Genomic DNA, 18,866 nt, shown 5'->3' with positions numbered 1-18,866 from the left:
CTTATCTGACAAACATCAATCAACTCATCTATCACTGGCAAATCTGTCACCGTTAGACTCGATTTCAGTATATCTACCAAACACTTAAGGATACCATCTGTTCCTTTCTGTGATAATCGAGTCATAACAGTACAATGATCTAAGGAATTCTGGATCTAGAATCCTCATTTCTCAACTAGATCTGATCTTAATCTTACCATTTCTGGAACACATTCCACAATCTTTCTGTACTTGTTTAGCATTACATGTCAATAATGAAATCGAAATCATATAACACAAGTACATCATAATCTAACCCAATCTCGGGTTCATTTCACTGTAGTATATAACATGTCACAGAAATCTCTGATATCTATCTTTCTTTTCCCAGAATACAGGAATCAATACTACAGTACAACCAGACTTAACAGGTACAACATATATCAATGCAGTTCTTTCAAATATACTCGTAATGAATGCATTAGTATACATCAATACATACGCAACATAATCATAGAGTAACAGTACCTGTCACTATATCATCAAGTGTCTCCTGGGGCTGTTCTTCGATCACCATATCCAGATGGTCCTGCTCCCTGAAATCTTCGGGAACCTCTCTGGGGACAAACTCTAGCAAAGTGGCCCGGCTGTCGACAGATACGACAACTACCAGTAACTCCCTGGCATAGCTCCGTGGGATGTCTTCCTCCGCAATTCCTGCAATACACTTCAGTATAGCTCGGACTAGAACTACTGGAACTCAAGGAACCACTTCCTAACTTCTTGAATGGCTTCTTTTGAGCTTTCAGCAAATCTTGCTTCCCACTCGTACCACCGTGATCATATCGAAGAGGGGATTGCTGTGTCTGGGGTTGCTTCACACACAACCTTGTCAATTGTCTAACCAGACTCGCCTCCGCTCTCTTTGCTCTACTCAATATATCAGCGAAATGATAAGGTCGTTGCAAATTCATAAATGCAACTACCTCTGAGTTCAACCCTCTGATGAACTGATTTACTAAAGCTTCATCATTTCCAGCTAGATGAGGAGCAAAACGCATTAGAGTCGAGAATTTAGCAATATATTCATCAATATTTAGCTGTCCTTGGCTCAAATTCTCAAACTCCAATTTCTTGTCCTCTCGGTACGAAGCTGAGAAAAATCTTTGATAGAATTCAGTCTTGAAGACTTCCCACGTGATCACAGTACCACGTAGTGCTAATACTCCTTTAATTGTAACCCACCAACTTCTGGCAGCCTCTTGTAATTGGTGAAATACCAATTTAACTTTCTGGTCATCTGTACAATCCAGTAGATCAAACAATATCTCTATGTCATCAACCCAGTCCTGACACTTTTCAGACGTTTCTGTACCACTCAGAATCGGCGGCTGAAATAACTGAAACTCTGCCAACTTTACTTCCATCTGAGTTTCTGATGCATCTATCTGAGATTCTGATCTATCTGTCTGATCATACGAAGTACTACCCCTTTCTGGAATTCTCCGAGGCGGTATATCTGATAATCAAACCGGTTAGTACACAATCTATACAATCTGTCTCAGCCCTCCTTTGATCATATACCTCTGATTCAGACTCGGTTCTGATTCAGGCTTAATAATTACATGCTGCGATCAACTCAGATAACAAACAACATGTAATAGGGAAAGCAATAAATCATGCTAGCACGCACAATGTAGTCAACATTGAAATAAATCTCATGCTAGCAATCACATGCAAGGAGAGAAAATTCAATCTACCCCGCTCATTCTCTACTATCTCAGTCTAAAAGATCTATCAACTCTGACTATCTCAGTCTAAAAGATCTATTTCTAAAATAATCTATCACTAAAGGAACTATCAGCTCTGATTATCTTCTCCTAAATGATCTATCGCTCTGATACCACCTGTTGTGGGGACCCGGACGCTAATCATCTTCTTAATCATCTTTGGGATTTAATTATCTGTTCTGATAAACAGGGTCTAAAATTTTTCTTTTTAAATTATAACTGCGGAAGGTAATGTAATCTAAATACTATACATGTCTGTATATAAAAATACAATTCAGTATTAAAAATACAATAATGTACAACATTCTAATCTAAGGTTCACTACTAAAGTTCTAGTAGTAAAATCCAATCTACTGTAAGTCCGGAATCACCACGCTAAAACTCGTCTTCTCTCATCATCTTCTTGACCCGATCCTGCCTCACCTGATGTCATGCACACATACAAACAAGACACCAGCCGGATAACTCCGGTGAGAATAAATCCCAGTATAAAACATGGTAAGCATGTATATAAACAAACTAATTCATAAAACATGCCGTCATGTATAAACACAATATATTTCATAATCTATGAAATTAAGCATGCAGCTCAAATCAGATAAACATGCATATAAACAATCTAAATCATAAAACATGCTAGCACAACAGAAAGCAATAACGATGGGTCCCATGATCTAGGAGCCACATCCATATAAGCATGAAGTCCTAATCAAATCATGTCTAGACTTGACTCAATCTATAACTCTAGGGATCCCGGGGTGAATAAGACGGCACTGTCTGTCACCTACCCTCCCAATCGAGGTGCTGTCTGTCTTATTCCTAGACTTCGGCCTGATCTGTATCCGCGTCTACAATAGGGGCGGTGATCTTCCCCTAAGCTGTGATATCGCCGAACATCTAGAAGTCTGGATGATCTCGCAGACTTTCCTATCTTAATGCATGAATACACAATCTGTAAACAAGCATAATCATCTTAATGCAATGCAACATGATCTGTAAACAAAGCATAATTAGATAAAACATAAACAAGAATATAGTATGTGATTTATTGGGCAACTCAAGGATGATCTCGATTGAGTTGTTTCTCCCCGAATATCACATGAATTATACCTTTGTCTTCCTGATCTGACGAAGACGATGTCTCGAATCTGTCCATATCAAATCTGAAATGACAATATTAAATACACTATATCAATGAATAACTCAATATACAATCTGTTCTGATCAATACTCAATTCAGTATACAATCTGATCAATGTCTGAATAAGATACAATCTGATCCACATCAATAATATCACAATCTAATCGAAATCATATCTGAATCTGATCAATCTAACTCAACTGATGTTTCGACGACATAACAATACAATCTGAATACCCCGTCAATCTGAACATCACAAATATAATACTGAACTCATAATCTGTGCCCACATAATTCATACTCTGAATATTAACACAATTCTGATATAGAATCTCAGTCAATAACTTTCAAAAATCATAACAATTACATAACCAATCTGTTCTTCAGTCTGACTTCAATTCTATACTGTCTACGGTAGCAGAAACACCATATCTGAATCATATTCAAATCTGACAATATCATAAACTCAAATCTTGTTTAAACGTAACAAAACTTACGTCCAATTGTAGCTTGCGTTGATAGGAACACAGTACTGTAGTCGGATTCAAAAACAAATAAGCGAATTTTGCTAAATCGTAATCTAAACTATAATGGAATTTGGAGAATTGCTCGTTCGTTTTCTGGAAATCTGATGGAGAATTCGGTTCTATACATATATATATATACATTCCGTGCATGCAAGGCAAGTGGCGGAGTGCATGTCTTGCACGTTGCGCGCATATGCGCCAACAATGTCGCGCATATGCGCCGGTAGCTCACACCAGCATTTTTCCAACTCGCGCATATGCGCCCTTTATGTCGCGCATATGCGCCAATCATTCTGCCTAACCCGCGCATATGCGCCATTTAAGTCGCGCATATGCGCCAATCCTTCTGGACCTTCCGCGCATATGCGCCACTAATCTCGCGCATATGCGCCAAGGCTTCTGGAGGTGTCGCGCATATGCGCGCATGTCTTCGCGCATGTGCGCCAACCTTACTGTGATTCTCGCGCATGTGCGCCACTCTTGATCGCGCATGTGCGCCAACACATAAATTTGCACACATAATTTACACCTTTCTTATGTGTTCTGGTCCGATCCGTTCCGTCTATAATTATCTCAATTACTTCAATAATCATTCCAGATTAATTATCAATTACGGTAATCATACTCAATTCATTTCAGATTACGGTAATGAAATTCTCGGGCATTACATCTGGGATGTGTTCTTATGCAGCGAGGTCATGTAGTCGCGTATGCCTCAAGACAGTTGAAGACTCACGAGACTCGATACCCCATTCATGACCTTGAATTGGCGGCTATCGTATTTGCACTGAAGATCTGGCGTCATTATCTTTATGGCGAGAATTTCGAGATCTATTCAGACCATAAAAGTCTAAAATACTTGTTTTCTCAGTCAGAGTTGAACATGAGGCAGCGTAGATGGCTTGATCTGCTAAAAGACTTTGATTGCGAAATCAAATATTATCCAGGGAAGTCAAATGCAGCAGCGGACGCCTTGAGTCGAAAGGTTTGTTCCCTATCCTTATCGACGATAGGTGTTACAAAGCTAGTTGAAAATTGCTGTTTCTCTGGACTAGAATTTGATACAGATAGGAGGCCACTACGACTTGCTGCTATTCAAGTTGAGCCTGATTTAATCATGAGGATCAAAGAAGCTCAACGAACCGATCAGAATGTGCAAAGATCGATTCAGATGGTCAGAGCAGGACATTTATCAGAATATCAGGTACGTGATCATATGCTGTATGTGAATAACCGCCTTGTAGTGCCAGATGTTTCAGACTTAAGACATCAGATTATGTCCGAAGCACACTGCAGTCGGTTCAGCATTCATCCTGGTGGCAGGAAGATGTATAATGATCTGAAGACACAGTTCTGGTGGAAACAGATGAAGTCAGACATCGCAGAGTATGTGTCTAAATGCTTAAATTGCCAGCAGGTGAAGGCCGAAAGGAAGAAGCCTCGAGGGTTACTTCAGAGTTTGTCTATTCCTGAATGGAAATGGGACCACATTTCCATGGATTTTGTGACGAAATTACCCCGATCTTCCCGAGGCTGCGATGCGATTTGGGTCATTATCGACAGATTGACCAAATCAGCTTGTTTCATTCCGTACAGAATGACTTACAGACACGATCAAATGGCGGAGATATATGTTCGAGAGGTAGTCAGATTGCATGGTGTGCCGAAGTCTATCGTATCAGATCGTGATCCACGATTCACTTCACACTTTTGGCACAGTTTACAGCAGGCCTTAGGTACGACATTACACCTGAGTACTGCTTATCATCCTCAGATAGACGGACAGTCAGAGCGGACTATCCAGACTTTAGAGGATATGTTGAGAGCCGTAGTGCTAGATTTTGGCACTAGTTGGCAAGATTCCCTACCTTTTTGCGAATTCTCTTACAATAATAGCTACCAGACGAGCATTGAGATGGCACCGTTTGAAGCTTTATATGGTAAGAAGTGCAGATATCCGCTATACTGGGATGACATCTCAGAGGTACCAGAACTTGGGCCAGATATGATTCGTGACATGACAGAGAAAGTGAAAGTCATTCAGAAGAGAATGAAGACGGCGCAAGACAGGCAAGCGAAATACGCCAACATCAGACGTAGACCGCTGGTATTTGAACAAGGAGACAGAGTATTCTTGAAGATTTCTCCTTTCAGAGGCGTTGTGAGATTTGGCAAACGCGGAAAATTGTCTCCTAGATACATCGGTCCATATGAGATTCTAGAGAAGATTGGCGATCGAGCATATCAACTGGCTCTTCCTCCTTCTCTATCTGCGATACATAATGTCTTTCTTGTATCAATGTTGCGTAAATACATGCCTGATGTTTCTCATGTCATTCGTCCTGACGAAGCTGAGCTTGATCAGACTTTAAGCTACGTTGAACAACCGATACAGATTCTTGATCGAAAGGAAAAGAAGCTCAGAACGAAGACTATTCCTCTAGTGAAAGTCCAATGGAGTCGTCACGGCACTGAAGAAGCGACATGGGAGACAGAAGCCGACATGCGACAGAAACACCCCGAGTTATTCCAATGATGTAAGTATTAATCTAACTTTGATGTTATTACTTTTGATGCTTGCATTGATAGAATGATATTTGATTTCGAGGGCGAAATCATTTCTCAGAGGGGGAGAAATGTAAGGCTCGAGATTATTAGTTTTCATTGATGTATGACTCGGAGGATATGAGAATGCATGTCATAAGATGAAAGTACAAAATATTTCAATTGTGAGAGACTGCCCCCGCGCTCAAAACAAGAGTGCACCCGCGGTCATGAAATTGTGGATTTAAACAAGAAAAGTCGAAGCTACACCGCACCCACGGTGCCACTAAGACCGCACCCGCGGTGTATGGACAGAAAGTTGGCCATTTTATTCGTAGCACCACCGCACCCGCGGTGCAGAAAGACCGCACCCGCGGTGACAAGACCGCACCCGCGGTCTTGCAGGGACCGCACCCGCGGTCTCTACTTTTGGAAAATGGAAATAGGGCCGAAGCTGGAGCGCACCCGCGGTGCTGGAGTGACCGCACCCGCGGTGCTGCATGCGGGAAATCCACCTTGATTCTTATGTTGACACATGGCAGAGGTATATATATAGAAATGGTGCTGATTCATTCGTTTCTTCATTCCAGCAGCTGGGAACGAGAGCATTTCCAAGAATTCTCAATTTTCTCCTAGGGTTTGGGTAAGATTTCTTAAGATTTAACCATCCGAATTTCATTCCGAGTTGAGATTCTTGTGTCTCTCATCGAGGGCTTTAAGGAGATGTAACTTTCATTCATATCCTACATGATTTAAGATATTGAGGTTGGAGAAACTGTATTTTGCTTATAGATAAATGTTCTTGTGATGATTATGAGTTTATAATCGAAACCGGAACGAAGAAATGATAACGTATGCGTTTGCTATGAATTTTAGCATATATGTGCTGAAAAGATGCAGATTTTGGGGAGATTAAGAGTGTTGTTATTGATGTAATGGCTTGTAGAGAATATACTGATTATTGGTTGAGTTATCGGTATTGAGAATTACGTCGTTATGCCGTTAAAGTTCATACCGAGATTGATCATTGATAGTATATGTATTGAATTGAGTTGGGAATTGATATGTATGTTTCAACATTGCCATTTCAGATTTGGAGTGACAGTTTGTATCCCGACTTCGAGACTTCGATTTAGTTTACGACAAGAAAGGTATAAACCATGTTGTTTGGGAAGCCACAACTCAAATAAGATATTATTTGAGTTTCCCAAACCAAAATCACATACTAGTATTGTTGTATATATGGTAACATGTTTATGACTTGTTTATAGAATTATATGCAAATCTAGTTACATAATTATGCTTTGATTATAGAAATGTATTCAAGCATGTAAGATTATTGTGATATTCAGATATGAATATGAGCATGCTTTGTTACAGATTGATAGTCATTGCATTTAAGATAGGAGAGTCGTTGGCAGCCATTGTCAACTATCTAGATGTTCGGTGTATCTCAGCTTAGGAGCAGCCTCGACTCCTATTGCAGTCGTTGATACAGCTCAGACCGAAGTCTAGGAATAAGACGTACAGTCACCCCGAGTGGGAGGGTAGGTGACAGCCATTGACGTCTTATTCACACCGGGATCCCTAGAGTTCTAGTCGAGTCGAGTCCAGACATGGTTTGATTCGCATTGCATTGCATGTGCATATGATGTCATTCATGATAGCATGTTTCATGTTTAATTGATTATATGCATGTATACATGTTTATACTGGGATTTGTTCTCACCGGAGTTTCCGGCTGTTGTTATGTCTGTATGTGTGCATAACAACAGGTGGGGCAGGATCTGGGTCACGCAGAGGATGAGAGATGGACATAGCGTGGTGATCTCGGGCATAGCAGAAGAACTAGTAGTTGTACTTTTGGCATGTACTGTATTTAATTACTAGTTGTCGAATATGGTTTGGAACCAAACATATTTGTATCCTATGTTTGTATATTATGTTGTTGAATAACATAGAATCTTCTTGTGTTAGCTTTCATTTGAGTTAATGTAAAAGCAAAAATTTGACCCACTTTTTATATTAATGATCCATTTAATCCCGAAGAAAGGAAATTAGAGCCCGGGTCCCCACAATATATATAACCTAAATTCCTTCGGAACTTAGCAGCAAGAAGTCGAGAATCTTTCAAAGAAATCCTTACGCCTTTTCACCTTGTATATTTGTGATTTGTGCAAGATCCGCTCGTTAGATTTTCCATCCGACTTCAGTACTGAGTTTCTATCAACGAGAGCTTCAACTGGGCGTAAGTTTTCTTATGTTTTGTGATGATTTGAAATTATGATGCTGTGAGAATCAGATATGATCCATATATGTTGTTCTTGCGATATCAGACATTGTATAATCGAAATCGGATCGAAGAACAGACTGGTTATGTAATTGTTATGAATTTTCATATTTGATTTGATTGTGATTAGATCGATTTGTTATCAGAATTGTGTTGTCATCAATTATGAGATGTTAGGATTGATATCTGATTGATACGGTATTACTGAGTATATTGATATTATTCAGATGTGGATCAGATGAGTTGTTGATTCGTATAAATTGATATTGTATTGTCGGTGTTGCGAGATTGTACAGATTTGAGATTATGATCTGTTATTGTTAAGATTATGGGTTGTACTGATATTGATTATGAGAGGTGTTATTATATCTGTGATGCTGAAATTGACAGGGTTATTGAGATTATATTGTTATGCCGTCGAAACATCAGTAGATTGATATTAATCAGATTCGTTTGATTGAGATTGTATCGTTGACATTGATCAGATTATTTCTTGATTTGCATATTGATCAGAACAGGTCTTGAATTGAGTAGTATATTGATATTGTGCCTATTCGATATTGTCATTTCAGATTTGATATGGACATATTTTACTTCGAGACTTCGACTTCGTCAGATCGAGAAGACAAAGACATAATTCAATGTGGTATCGGGAGATCGACTCGAGTATGAGATACTTGAGTTTCCCTAAATCACATACTTATTATTATTGTGTTAATTGATTTGATTTGATATGCTTGTTCTATGAATGTATAGAAAGCAGGTATTAGTCGAGTGATCTTGTGACATAAGTGTCGATAGTGACAGAATCGTCACTGGCACATTGCACGTTGTCACAAGACAGTGATTTGGTGAAAGTGCCAAAGTCTGTGACGGATAGGTCAAGACACCGGATGTTTGGTTATATCGATTGAATAGAATTGGAGTTTCTTCTATTACTGAAATTCGATATAGGAATGCCAACATCTGGAAACCGGGATCCCTAGACTAGGATTGAGTCTAGTCTTAGACGTGGAGTTACGAGTTTGATTGACGATTTATATTGGTTATGTTTCAGATTTTGATATATATTACTGATATCTGTTACATGCTTTTACATGTTTATATGATTGCATGTTTAGTTGATTTATACTGGGATATATTTTTCACCGGAGTTATCCGGGTGTTGTCGTGTTTGTATGTGTGCATGACAACAGGTGGGACAAGATTGGGGTCGAGAAGATGAAGAGAGATCGTGATTAGAGTTGAGACTATGGACTTGATTAGAGATAGGGTTTGAACACTTGATATTTAGTTGTTAAACCTTAGTTTGAATGATTGTATATAGTACAAGACTTGTACTTTAATACTGACATGTATATTAGAATGTATTCCATTACGTTCCGCATTTGATATTAAAAAAAAAATTAGACCCTGTTTATTATAATTGATAAATTGTCCCAATAATGATTAAGAACATGATTAGCGTCCGGGTCCCCACAACAGGTGATATCAGAGCGATAGATCCTTTAGACTGAGATATGAGCTAGTGAGCGGGGTAAATTGAGTTTTCTTTCCTGCTTTTACATGCTAGCATGGCATTATGATTTACTGCTTTGTTTAATACATGTGTACCTGAATGATTTGATTTGATTGGTAATATGTATTATTGAGAATGAATCAGAACCGATTCTTGATCAGCAGTAAGATGATCAGAGGAGGACTGAAACAGGTTTGTTTTATTTGGTTACTAATTCTTTTGGTAATCAGATATACCTCCTCTAAGAATTCCAGAATCAGGTGGTACTTTGGTTTATCAGATGGATGTGTCAGAAACTCCGATGGAAACAATGTTGAAGAGGTTTCAGTTATTTCAACCGCCAATTCTGAGGGGTACTGAGACATCTGATGATTGTGAGAGTTGGCTGAATGATATTCAAGTGCTGTTTGATTCACTTGATTACTCAGATGAACGTCGAGTTAGATTGATTGGGCACCAGTTATACGAGGTCGCAAAGAGTTGGTGGATCGCAACCAAAGAAGCATTAGAACAACATGGTACCGTGATTACATGGAAAATCTTTAAAGCTGAATTTCATAAAAGATTTCTCCCCGTATCATACCGACAAGATAAGAGTACAGAGTTTGCCAACTTGATACAGGGCCAGCTGAATATTGAAGAATATGTGGCAAAATTCTCTACCTTACTACGTTTTGCTCCTCAGGTGGCTGGGAATGATAAAGCTGTAGTTGATCAGTTCATCAGCGGATTCAATCCTGAAATATCTGCATTGGTAAATGTGGAACGACCCCATTATTTTGCCGACGCCTTGAACAGGGAAAAGAGAGCTGAGGAAAGTTTGATACAACAACGAGAAATGTCGTATGTTGCTCACCCCCCGAAACATCAACTTCCAGCTCAATTCGTGAAATCACCGTCTAGATTTGATAGGGGCAGTAGTAGTGGGGGAAAGAAATATTTCCTGAAAGCTCACAAGAAACAGTTTAAGAAGTTAGGGAGTGGTTCGTCGAGCTCCAGTAGTTCTAGCCCGAGTTATACAGGAGTTTATTACAGAACTTGTGGAGGAATATATTCCACAGAGCAATGCCAAGGAGTACTTGGTAGTTGCCACATCTGCAGACAGTCGGGACATTTTGCTAGAGTTTGTCCACAGAGAGGTTCCCGAAGATCTCAGGGAGCAGAACCATTTGGACCAGTGGCACCACCTGATAGACAATCACTGGTTCTTCACTTTTTCCAACCACCGACGACTCCTCAATCACAACCAAGGCCAGAACACACCTGATGAGGCAGTGGCAGGTGCTTATTTACTGTATGGTTATTTTTCATATGTATTGTTAGATACTAATGCATTCCATACGATTATTCTTAAATGAATTGCATTGATATATGCTTTGAGTATTGAGTTATTATATGCTGTAGTATTGATCTCTGTTCTGTTTGAGAGAGGTTTTGTATCAGTGACATCAGTTAGACCTTGTATGCTACTGTATGACAGATATGAGATTGAGTTAGATTATATTGTACTTGGGTTATCCGATTTCGATTTTATTATCGGTACTGATATGTAGAACCCGTAAATCAGTCTACGTATAAGCCATGCATAATTCTAGTATTTTAAATTAAATTGATTTTTTTTTCATGAGTATTTAAATGATTTTTCCTTAAGTTGATTATTTTATGCAGTAGTTTGATTTTTATCATTTCAGTTAATTCAGTGAGGCCGGACTGGAGTTGGAGTTTAGAGATAAAAATTTAAGATTCAGAAAAAATTTCCATAATTTATTTTAGCTAGCAAGTAAGTTCATTTAAGTTAATAAGGAAGTTAAGGAATTATTTTAGTTACTTGAGGTGAGTAGAAAATAAATTCATTTAAGTTCCTTAATTAAGGGGTTAGTTCACTAAATTATTTAAAGGATAGGTGAGGCTTTTAAGGGTTATAAATTTAGTAACTAAACAAGAATTTCCCTTCATTTTATTGTGAATTTTCGGCCACCTTAGATGAGTAATCAATTTCCTTGCCAACTCACCCTTTGACCCATTCTTTGTTAAAGTTTAGCATGCAAACTTTTTAATTATTGATCAACCATAATTATTAATATTAGAGCATATCCTAACCTAGTCTAGATGAGAAAATCGGCCATGCTTCCCCCCTCCCCCCCAGGAAGACTTGTTCAAACAATTTCAAAATTTAAATGAGATGTAGACTTAGTCTTGCCCTTGAATCCATTTATTAGTGGATCTTCCCCTCACCCTCCTAACCATCATTCTCCACCCCCCATGACCGAAATTCAGAGAATTTAGAGTAGAAAAATCACCCTCATAGCTAGAAACAAGAGATAAAAATCGATCAAGAAGCAAGATAAGAAATCGCTCCACCTCCTCCGCGTCGGATCGTCTCATTCTTTCGTTTTTCTTTCAAACGAAACCAGGCATGCATATATTCTTCCTTGACTCTTCAATCAAGTCCTATTATCAAATTTTTACATTACATGATCATTATTTCCATGACAAAACCGAAACACATCAAGAATTTTGAAAATGCATGCAGCAGATTTTCGGCCCTTCCAATTCAAGCTTCACGGTTTCATTTGTTTTGTGGGTTTCAAGTATTGGTTCGATTCCAGGCTCCCAAGGCGACATATATACAAGTAATAGGACACATTAGAACCATGATGGTCCATTCATTTAACCTCATATACGCTGGAAGTCGAGAAGATGACAGCAACTTCCCTCTTGATTCATTTGAGTTTCGAAAATTGTGTTTTTCTGTCAAAGGGAAATGAATCTGATCTTGGCTGCCCCAAGACCTATAGCCATGGTTAGATCACTTCCCTAGCATGTCTAAGATGTGAATAAGTCGCCCTTTTGGAGGCTTGGTCCATGGTGAATCGGTTTTTAAATAAAACAACAAGAACAACCCCTTTCGGCTTCCTCATTTTTCAGCAAGTGTAACGTTTGTTTTTAGGGAATGGTGGGGATCTTGGTTGGCCTATGGCCCTTAGCCATGGTTCATACCATACCCCTAGATGTCTAGATCGTGCCATGGTCAATAAAATGGCCACTGAAATGATTCGTGACAGCAAAACAAGAACAATGCCCGACGCGCAGAATTTGTGCTCTCGGGTGAGTCTTTCGAGTTGTTGCTGGAATGGTGCGAATGGTGGCTGGCCTAGGCCCTTATCCATGGTTCAAATCATTCCTTGGGATGTTGGTAAGAGTCTCTGGTCAGTGGTTCAAGCCCCAATGGCCGGTAGTCTCGAAAACGACGCAAGAAAACCAAAGCACAGCTGTTGTATTTTTGGACAGCAACTTGCTGTGACGGTTCAGTGGATTGTTTGAGTTCTCGATTGGATTTTAGCCCATGGCCTTGGACTGGACAGTGCCTCATTGAGTTAGGAAGGTCATGTTTTTGTCCGTTTGTGATTCGGATCATTTTTGAGGTCATACGAGAATTTACGGTGCGATGTGCCAAATTGACTCTCGAAAGAGCGTTTCATGTTTTGGCCTCCATTCACCTAAAATTCGACTTGCATCATTTTAGGAGCATAAATTCATCATTTTAAGCGTATTTTAATCATGACTATATGATGTTTCAGTGTTGGCTCGGGTTGGTTCGGAGTCATGATTAAATACGAAGTCGTTCGGTGTAATTGTCACATTTTCGAATGGTATTACATAGTTTGGTCCCATTAATCTATTGAATATTTTTCATGGCATATTTAGGTTGCAGCGAGCCTGGGAGCGATCCAATCCAAGCAGTAAATTATTACAGGATATTTAATTGTGCCATTTAATTATATTATGTGCATAAAAATATAAAATGTTCATTTTTGAGATTATGTGATATTGCTTGTGGTCATTTCACTATCATGGGATTATTGCTAAATCCGGTCGCCAGTTACCGGTCCGGTCGCTAGTTACCCGTCAGTTCGGTTTGTACCACCCAGTATACTGTGGCATAGTCTGATCAGACGTTCATTATTTTACCTGGTCGCCACTTACCGGTCATGGGAGCATTTTATTATCCGGTCGCCACTTACCGGTCAGTTTCAGTGCAGGGGCCACTTGCGTAGACCATAATCTCAACAGAAAATTTATTACAGGCTATTTCAGTACAGGGCTCCAAGGAGAAAACATTTTCACTATGACTTTCAGTTCAGTTATGCACGTATTATAATCGCTCATGATATGTTATTTTCACATTGTGCCTCACGACATGATATTTTTACTCCTATGAAATTTTTACTATATTTACTCGTTATTTACTATATATGCATGTTGAGTGTTTAGACTCACTAGACCTGATTGTTGTAGGTACTGATGATGCTAGGGCCGAGGCGGGAACCAGTGAGCTAGCTTGGGTCGGCAGTAGTGGAACCCGAGGACCTCATTTTAGCATTTACCATTTTTATGCTCAAACAGTTTATCCGTTGTTGGATTATTCTTAAATTGTTCTTTTGCAAACAAATAATTTCTTCCGCTGAACTTTATTTAACGGTCTATTTTATGAATGAGGCATTTTACTTACTTTACAAAGAAATTTTTTAATTTTTCCGCAAATATTCAAACACGAATTTTCGGGCCGTTATATGATATGTTAACCAAGTACAAAGTTACCGTTGATTTTTCCAGAAGATTGAAAGATTCAGATAGATATGATTGATGAACGGAAATTCCGGTAAGAATTCTAGATTTAGAATTCCTTAGATATGAACGATGTTGAGGACTCGATTATTACGGAAAGGAACGAAGGGATTCCTTATGTATTCAGGTGACATACTGAAATCGAGTTTATTATTGGCGGATTTGACAGAGATATATGAGATTACTGATGTTTTCTCAGATGGGATTTCAGAATTGCTTCCAGTCAGAAAGATAGATTTCAGCGTTGATTGCGTATCAGGTACAGTTCTTATTTTTGAAATGCTGGACAGATAGTACTGATTGAATTGAAAGACTTGAAAGATTAGTTAGAAGATTTCTAGCCGAGAGTTACATTTGATTGAGTGTTTATATTTGGGATGCTCCAGCTATGTTTGTGGGTTGATGAACCTGTGTTCAAAATTATTCTGATGATTCTATGCTTGTTGTATCTATGGGGTTATTTTATCTATGATATCATAAGATATTTGAAGCATATGACTGATCAGATCGAACCTTTGAAAATTGTATTGCATATTCTGAGGATTGAAATGTTGTATACAGAAACTGTTGAAATGTGAATCTTGGCCCAGACAGATTGTATTCGGAACACGTTAGGTCCGAAGATAGTATATAGGTTGCTCTTAGCACATTTGAAGTTGTGATCAGTGGCTAAAACCGATAGCATTGTCAGAAATTACCGTTTTATGAGTTTAGCAGATCAGTATCAATGAGTAATGTTTTGAATCTGATTGAATATTGCTGGTGTTCTGGATCAGTGTTTGAAACAGATAGTAAACAGTAGAGAATTTGTATTGTACAGTCTGAACCAGAGCTGATTTTGAGTATTAAAGTAGTTCAGAAAGTGGATCAGAATGTTCAGAACTCGATATCGACATCAGAGCAGGGCATCGATCAGGTTTGTGATAGTCTGTTATATGTTAATAATCGTTTGTGCGCCGAATATTTCAGATCTGAACGACAGGTATTGTCTGAAGTGCACAATAATTAATGCAATATTTATTCTAATGATTGAAAAGATAGTGTTAATTGAAACAGATGAGATTAGATATGGTTGAGTTTGTACTGAAACGTCTAAATTGCCGATATATGAAGACAGAAAGAAAGAAACCAGGATATTGGTTATATAGCTTATCGATTCCTGAATGGAATCGGATTACATTTCCAGGGATTGTGGGGACCCGGACGATAATCATCTTCTTAATCGTGATTGATACTAATTAATCAACTATAATAAACAGGGTCTAAATTTTTTTTTAAAATACGGAAGGTAATGGAATTAAACTCCTATACATATCAGTATAAAAGTATAAATCTGATAAAATATACAATCATACACATCTCAGGTTCAACAACTAACTATCAAGTGTTTAAATCCTATCTCTAGTCCAAGTCCGGAGTCTCCACTCTAACTCGATCTTTCTTCATCTCTGCGACCCTGAACCTGTCCCACCTGTTGTCATACACACATACAAACAAGACGACAGCCGGATAACTCCGGTGAGATATAAATATCCCAGTACAAACAATGTATCAATGCAATCATATAAAACATATATAAAAGCATAAATAATCACAAAAAACATGTATCAATCTGACTATATGAATTAATACAAATCTGTATTTAAAACAATGTCTTGTTATCTTATCTCAGCTTATTTCTAATCTAGGGATCCCAATCTAATTTAGACTTTGGTATACTGTATCGAATGTCTACAATAGACGTCGATCTACATCTAAGCTCATCGATACACCGTAAGTCTAGAGTCTCAGCGGTTCCGACAAAGACTCGGCGGTTCTGCCCTAGCTAGGCTGATCTGCCCTAGACTCAAACTCTGACTCTGCTCTAAGTCAATAGATTAACATATCAATCTGATAATCTGCAAATATCAATGCAATAAAATAAAGTATGTGATTTAGGGAAACTCAAGTCAAACCTAACTCGAGTTGTGCAATCCCGAATCAACATTTATTTATACCTTTCTTGATGTCGCTCTGATACAGTCGAAGTCTTGATTCAAAGTCTGTCACTGTTCAATCTGGCAATGACAATATCAATATTCTGTATCAATATTCTAACCAAATCACAACATCTCTGTTTTATCAAATTCTGATGGTACAACAGTACAATCTTGCGATACTGATAATACCATATCAATCTATACCAATTCCAATAATTTACAATCAACCACCGTACAAATCTGACATCACATCTCAGTCAATTTAACTCTGAAATTCATGACAATTCCATACTCAATCTGTTTCTTAATCTGACTTCGATTATATGATATCTAACATGTCAAGAATGCTATATATGAATCGTATCTGATTCTAGACATAGCATAATTTCAAATCTTAACAAAACGTAACAAAACTTATGTCCTGTTGTAGCTGTCGTTGCTAGGAACTTGGTGCCGTACTCGGATTCAAGTTTGGACAGACGGATTGATCGTAAATCGAATTTTGAAATCAAAATCGTATCAATAAGGAGTATATATATATATATATATATATATATATATATATATATACAAACTGTATATATATATATATATATATATATATATATATATATATATATATATACAAACTGTATAATAAATTTACATTATCGAAACAACTCTGGGAATTCTTGTCTCATATCTGATTCAGTCTCCCAAGTTGCTTCTTCAGTGTCATGACGAGTCCATTGAACTTTTACAAGTGGAATAGTCTTCGTTCTGAGTTGTTTTTCTTTACAATCCATAATCTGAATCGGTTTTTCCATATAGCTCGACGTCTTATCCAGTTCGGCCTCGTCTGGTTGAATAGCATGTGAAGCATCAGGAAGATATTTCCTTAATAAGGATACATGAAAGACATCATGTATCCCAGATAATGAAGACGGTAAAGCGAGTCGATAGGCACGATCTCCTATCTTCTCGAGAATCTCATAAGGCCCAATGTATCGTGGAGACAATTTCTCTTTCTTGCCAAATCTGACAACTCCTCTGAAAGGTTAAATCTTTAAGAATACTCGGTCTCCTACTTCAAATACCAATGGCCTACGTCGAACATTGGCATATTTGGCCTGTCTATCTTGTGATGCCTTCATTTTCTTTCGAATTAGCTTCACTTTCTCTGTCATATCTCTGATCATATCTGGTAAATTCTCAGGAACTTCAGAGATATCATCCCAATAAAGAGGGGATTTACACTTCTTTCCGTACAACGCTTCGAATGGTGCCATCTCAATACTCGTCTGATAGCTATTGTTGTACGAAAATTCACAAAGCGGCAATGCATCTTGCCAATTAGTGCTAAAATCAAGCACTACTGCTCTCAGCATATCCTCCAGTGTCTGGATAGTCCGCTCTGACTATCCTTCGGTCTGTGGATGATATGCGGTACTCAGGTGTAACTTCGTACCGAGAGCCTGTTGCAAACTCTGCCAGAAGTGCGAAGTAAATCGATGATCACGGTCTGATACAATTGACTTCGGCACTCCATGTAATCTGACCACTTCTTTGACATTGATCTCTGCCATCTGGTCAAATCTGTACGTCATCTTGTACGGTATAAAACATGCGGATTTGGTTAATCTGTCAATAAAGACCCAAATCGCATCACAACCTCGGGAGGAACGCGGTAGCTGCGTCACAAAATCCATGGAAATGTAATCCCATTTCCATTCAGGAATGGACAAACTCTGTAATAATCCTCCTGGTTTCTTTCTTTCTGCTTTCACCTGCTGGCAATTCAGACATTTGGAAACAAATTCGGCAATGTCAGTCTTCATTTGTTTCCACCAGAACTGTCTTTTCAAATCATTATACATCTTTCTGCCACCAGGATGAATACTGAATCGACTGTTGTGCGCTTCTGACAATATCTGTCGTTTCAAATCTGAAACATTCGGCACAACCAGACGATTATTCACATACAAGACGTTATCACGTACTTGATACTCCGATCGATGTCCTGTTCTAACCATCGATATTGATCTCTGTATATTCTGATCAACTTTCTGAGCTGCCTTAATCCTTAAAATCAGTTCTGGTTCTACTTGCACCGTATAAAGTCTCAAAGGTCTATAATATGTTTCAAATGCTAATCCAAACAAACAGCAGTCTTCTATCAAATTTGAAACACCAATCGTCGATAAGGATAAAGAACATACCTTTCGACTCAGTGTGTCTGCTGCTGTATTAGACTTTCCTGGATAGTATTTGATTTCACCATCAAAGTCTTTAAGCAAATCTAGCCATCTCCGTTGTCTCATATTCAATTCAGATTGTGAAAACAGATATTTCAAACTCTTATGATCAGAATATATCTCAAATTTCTTACCGTAAAGATAGTGTCGCCATATCTTTAATGCAAAGACAATGGCTGCTAATTCTAGGTCATGAATTGGATAACGGGTCTCATGTGGTTTAAGTTGTCTTGA

The sequence above is a fragment of the Primulina eburnea genome, chromosome 13, assembly GCF_022965805.1.
Source record: "Primulina eburnea isolate SZY01 chromosome 13, ASM2296580v1, whole genome shotgun sequence".
Lineage (NCBI taxonomy): Eukaryota > Viridiplantae > Streptophyta > Magnoliopsida > Lamiales > Gesneriaceae > Primulina > Primulina eburnea.
This window is presented reverse-complemented; position numbering follows the sequence as displayed.